Source organism: Panthera pardus, unplaced genomic scaffold (assembly GCF_024362965.1).
Source record: "Panthera pardus isolate Hobbes unplaced genomic scaffold, ASM2436296v1 HiC_scaffold_21, whole genome shotgun sequence".
NCBI classification, from domain to species: domain Eukaryota; kingdom Metazoa; phylum Chordata; class Mammalia; order Carnivora; family Felidae; genus Panthera; species Panthera pardus.
The window spans coordinates 43,500,454-43,506,622 of record NW_026526777.1 but is presented as its reverse complement, the minus strand read 5'-3'; positions in this window follow the sequence as shown (position 1 = coordinate 43,506,622).

Below are 6,169 nucleotides of genomic sequence, written 5' to 3'. Positions count from 1 at the left end.
GGTCAGATGCTGTGGCAGGCCCTGGTCCCATTTGGTCCCTAGGCCAGCTCTGTGAGGTAGGTGTATTAGCCTATAACACCAAGGAAACTGAAGTTTGTGGGGCAAGGAATATGCCCAGGGCAGCTGGCTCGAGAGAGCAGCAGAGATGAGCTGTGAGCCCAGTTACACCATTGGGGGGTGTCCAGTGTGTGAGAGATGGGAGGAGGGATGTGATGGATGACAAGAAAGACGGGTCCCCAGGGAGGCGGGGAGCTATCCACATTGTCCTCTTCTTACTTTCCTTCCATCTCTTCACCTTCTCAGGAATCTGAGTGTGTCCACTGGGTGCCTGGCAGAAAACCAAAAGCAATAACTGTACTTTCACCAGAAAGTAGCTTCATTTATTTCATAGCGGGTGGGGATTCTGAATGCGGCTAGACACGGGCACACATTTTTTAAGCAGTGTGGGTGGTCAGTAGGAAAAGGCAGGTGTAATCAGTGAGTGAGAGAGAAACGAACGGGGATGGGAGACCTCCTATATCTGCGGTGTGTGCCGCAGACCCCACAGTCCAGTGGGACCATCCTCAAGGCTTGTCCCCACCCCACTAAACCTCCCTCTCACATGAAAAGTGGCTTGGCTTCCGTGGTGTGGCTGAAGGTGGTAGGTACACATCAGAGATAAGAATAGCTCTTTGCTGGGGCACCTGGGTGATTCAGTAGGTTGGGCGTCTGACTTGGTTTTGGCTCAGGTCATGATCTCATGGTTCCTCAGTTCAAGCCCTACATTGGGGTCCATGCTGACAGTGCGGAGCCTGCTTGAGATTCTGTCTCCTTCTCTCTCTGCCCTCCTGCATGCTCTTTCTCTCAAGATAAAGAAAAACAAACAAAAAACACACCTCTTTGCTGACCCAGGTGTCAGGCTCAAAACCGTCCCATGCTCTAATGATTCTCTGAGAGTTTAAGTGACTTCTTGAAGATCACATTGCTAAGCAAGTGTCTCTGGTATCCTTAGCCCCTTCCCCAGAGCACTCTAGGCTTTGACTCAGCAGGCAAAGCATTTCCTAAGTGGGAAATGCTGGCCTCCTAGGCCTCTGTCGCTACTCTCTCCCCTGTCCCTTGAAAACAAATCTGTCACAGTTCCCAGATCTGCTGTTACTGTCTCGGGCTTCCTTGCTTCCTCATCCTGGACCATCTGCCTGCTGTGTCCCCTCCTCTCATCATTGCTTTCCACCACGTCTACTCAGCTAGGGAGGCATCTTCCAAAGACCAACTCGAGGATCTTTCTGGGAAGCCTTCCCCGAACCTTTGGGTCTGATTACGGATGCCTCTCTTTCAATGTACCACAGCTGCTCATAACTGAATTAGAGCACTTAGATCCCTGCTTTCTGCTTCTCTTTACCTGAGGGCAAGCTCCTGGGATTAGGCAGGTCTTCCTCCCCAGGGCCTCGCCTATAAGCATTCAGGAAATGGCTCTTGAGTTAATGATTAGTTTTAAATCCAGCAGGAGAAAAGTTTAGATTACGGTTTCCAACTTCCATCCAGATCCGTCCCTGGATGTCCCACAGGCTCTTCATACATAACACATTCAAAACCAAGGTTATCATCATCCCCCACCAATATGCACTGCCTTCTGTTTCTCTAACCCTGATATACACAGGGGCTGGCCACCCATTTTTCAGGTTTCTCCATCTCTTCCCTATGTCATCGCATCCAGTCTTGGAAATGGGTTGAGTCCAGCTTCTCCTTCCCAGGCTCACGGAGACCTCCTTAGAGGAGCCTTTTGTCCTCTCCAGTCTGAGCTACAAAGACAGCTTTCCACCTGGTCTCCCTCCCCGTCCTCTCCCATTCATTTCCCACACTGCCAATCTTCACCCATAATGCACAGATATGAGCGTGTGATGGCTGCATTAAAATGGCTCACCTTTGTCTACAAGAGAAAGTCCAGATCTGACCATGGCATCTGAGGCTCATTCTGAGCTGAACCAAGTCCCTCTTCTGACCTGTCCTCTGCCCAGATGGCCTTTACACACATGCTGCTCCCTGTGCTGGGAATGCCCTCTTCCTCTTTTTTTTTTTTTTAAATGGGGGTTTTGGGGTGAGGAGGGAAATGCCTTCCTCTAAATCCAACAAAAACATCACCTCTTCAGTGAAGCCTTCCCAGATGTCAACTGCACAGAGTTAATCTCTCCCACTTCCGTGATTCTAGGACACACTCTTTTTTTCACTCTGTTGTACATACTGCATGGTGCAATTCATGCTGTTTTCCTTCCCCTAAACTGGTCTCTTCAAGGTCAAAAGCCATATCCTTTACCTTGATAAGATGGGACCGGACAGATTGCAGCAAAATGGTTCACAGCTCTGGCTGTGGAGTCAAAATATTTGGGTTGGAATCCTGGCTCATTTGCTTTATGACCTTGGGAAGTTATTAAGGTAGTTCCCTCACAGTAAAATGAAGATAATAAAAGTGCACCCCTCTTTGGGAACATTGAATGAAATAAGTGTTTGGCACTTATTTTCCCATGAATGTTAGTTACTATTATTATTACCTGATCCCTAGTACTTAAAACAGTGCCTTGTACACGGTGGGCATCAGATAGTAATTATTTACCGACTTTGAGCAGATTGGAAGAATCAGGATTCCAAATCTACTTTTCTTTCAAAAATAGTCCAACTGTTCCAGTATTGTATATCATCTGATGTGCAGAGTATTACAGAATTTCAAGTGAGAAAATCAAGGGTTGAGCCATTCATCAACTCGCTCAACCCCCCTCCCCACCCCAGTCAGCTAGTGCTGCTTCCACATGGTGCTGTTGTTGCTTCCACAAGACTGCCAAGGACCCCTGGCCCATCTTTCACCCTCTGCTGCCTCCCTGTGGCCATATCAGGCAATGCATACTTTTTCCGTATTGCTTGACTTCGGCCATATTTTGTTTGGCTACTTCCTTTGGAATGGTATCCAAGAGGTATAACTTATAGTTTTGTTTATTAATGCTTTTTAATAAACACGTGAAATTTTAATATGAATGAAAATTATTAGCGTAACCTTTTTTTTTTAATTTTTTTTTTAACATTTATTTATTTTTGAGACAGAGAGAGACAGAGCATGAACAGGGGAGGGTCAGAGAGAGGGAGACACAGAGTCTGAAACAGGCTCCAGGCTCTGAGCTGTCAGCACAGAGCCCGACGCGGGGCTCGAACTCACAGCCCTCAGGGACCGTGAGATCATGACCTGAGCTGAAGTCGGCCGCCCAACCGACTGAGCCACCCAGGCGCCCCAATTAGCGTAACTTTTAAGACAGCCCGATGGGTACAGGGTTTAGAACAAGATTTCTTTAGTGAACTTTAGTCAATAAGGCTAAATTAACTTTAAAAACTGAAGCTCTTAGGTGAAGAGAGAAAGGTGTTCAGGGCATATTAAGGGCTGATCTCAAGGTAATTCCCTTTTACTGAAACTTTTAAATTGGTCCAGCTATTCAAATTGCTTTAGGGAAGAAAAGAAATTTGAAATTTAAATAACGGAGGAAAGATCCCAAGGGTGAGGGATGTAATGCAGTTAGCTGCTAGATAATGGAGTTTGAGTCTCCATCATTTAGAAAAGATACCTCTCGACTTACAGTGTTGGTGATTTCCAAGCCTTGGAAGGAACTTAGACGAGGATTTGCTTTAAACTTTGAGAAAAGCAATGCTGTGTGGATTAACCTTTTATTTGTGATGGGCCCCCACTTAAGAAAGAGTTCTCTGCTGGAGAGGATAAGTGCCTTAACTTATCCCATCATGCCCGTTCCAAGAGGCAGTTTCACAGACAATGTAGGGTCCTGCTTTAGACAGCGGGCTCTGAAGTCAGTCCCACACCTGCTACTTCTCAGTGGAGTAAACTTCAGCACATTACTGGATTTCTCAGAGCATCACTTTTTCCTGTAACCTGTGAATAACAATAGTACTGGCTTCACAGGGCTTTTGTGATGACGGAATGAGAAAATTTATGACAAATATTCATCACAGTGCCCCACAGGCAGTAAGTGCTCAACAAATTGTAGCTGCTTATATGCCATAGGCACTATCCTAAGTGCTTCACACATATTCATTTCTGTAACCCTCACAACCTTCCTTTGAGGTCACTACTGTTATTATTATCACCATATTACAGATGTAGAAACCGAGGCCAGAAGGCTTAAGGAAATTGCCTAAATTCAAAGAGTTAGCTAGTTATATATTAGTTAGCTATATTAGTTAGCTGTTGCTGCATAACAAACCATTCCAAGACTCCGTGGTTTCAAATAATAAGCCTGTATTATTGCTTATGAGTCGGTGGGTCAGGTAGGCACTTCTGCTTATCTGGCCAGGCTCAGCTAATATCAGCTAGGCTTGGTTTTGCATCTGTGATCTGCTGGTGGTCTGGTAAGAGTTGGCAGGTCTAGGATGGCCTTAGTCGTACATCTAAGGATTGGTTGGTTGTTGGCTTGGGCAATGGTGGTGTCTGGGCCCTGTGTCTCTCTTACCACCCAGCAGGCTAGTCCAAGCTTCTTCATATGGTGGCAGGGTCCCGAGGGAGTGAAAACATGCTTAGGCTTGGAACTGGTGCACTATTACTTTTGCCACATTCTACTGGGCCAACCAAGTCACGGGGCCAGCCAAGATTCAAAGAGGGGAGTAACGAGAGCACTTAATGAGAATTCCAGTATGAAGTTAAACTGTGAAGAGCATGGGTGAAGGGAAGATGGAAAAAAAAATGTGGCTCTTTTTTGGTAATTATTCTATTATAGTGGGAGAGTCGGCTTTGAAGCGAGGCAGCCTGGTTCCGGTGTCCTTGCTCTAAAGCATTTTGGAGACTCAGTGCCTTGACATCTGCTAGCAAGAGTCTTGCCATTTCCTGCTCCTAAGCATGGAATACCCTGGCAACAGCCTCTATTCAATCGCAGGTGCTAGGGAGTTTCTAGCTATGCTAGCTGTTTCGTCTTGCCCACATTTCTTGCTACTCCTTTGTTTATTCCTTCAGAATTCTGCTTTATGATCACTTGGGTCATGAGCATCCTGTTTTTGTTTGTTTTGGTTGCAAATTTTAATTTCTGATTTTAGCCACATCTCTACTTTCTCATCTGTTCTTAACAGGCTCACAGAATAGGTGAGGTGCATGATTACTACAGTCAAAGGAAAGCAGGGAAACCTAGATTTCATTAGCAAAATTGCGAGGAAGCTGTGAGAACATCAGTCATGTATTTGATTCAACTCGACCCCATTGTCTTCTTGCCAAGATCCAACAAGAAGAGATTCTGGTAAGTAACATGCAGTTTAGTCGCACTTTAGGGCTAATCCTTGCAGCCTTAGGGCTCTTTCTGGTCCAAAGAAGGAAAGGGGAAGGACCCTGTGTCCCCATCCTAGCATGTTGTGTGTGGAAAGGGGAAGCCCAAGGGATGGAGGGGGACATCATGATATGTAGCCTTGGCCTATGTTTCTCTGCATGCTCTTGCCTCAGTTTCCCACTCACTCCTGGACCTGCTTGCCTCTGCTCTTGGTGGCTCCTTCTTCAGAGTCTGGAGCTGTGCACCAGCCTAGTGGCTGGCGTCTCTGTGAGCAGAACGAAGTCTCCTCCTACCAGGCCCGCTGTCACACTCTACCTGTCTCTTGAGCCACCCCCTCTTTGCTTCTCCTGGTTCAAGATGGTCAGGAGTTTGTCTCCCCAGCAAGACTGGATATTCCTTGTGGACAGGAATATTTCCCACTGCAGCACTGAGTACACAGTATGCATCTCAGTGCGAGGAGAGTGGCAAGAACCGAACTTCTAGAGTAGAAAGGAATCTTAAAAACCATGCTCCACGAGCATGAGGCTCGACGCGGTTAAACCATCCACCCACCTGAGGTCACTCCCCTAAACAGCCACAGTGCTGGCTGCAGGACCAAGTCTCCAGACTGCCATCCTGGTGCCCGCCTGAGGAGGCCTCCGTGCCTCGGGCAGTGAGTGAGTTGAGTATGCCCACATGAGTGAGGGAGCTTGGGCTTTGGGTTTATCTAGCTTCTCTGAGCCACAGGTTCATTATCAACAGGTTTGTTAGGGGTCAACTGGGGTCATGTCACTTGTGAAGCAATGGGCAGGGCGCCTGGCACACAGTCAGAGTTCAATAAATATGCATTTACCACTCATTTCCCTCAGAAAGGTCGGGATTTAGAAGAACATGTAAAGATGGAGCTGGAA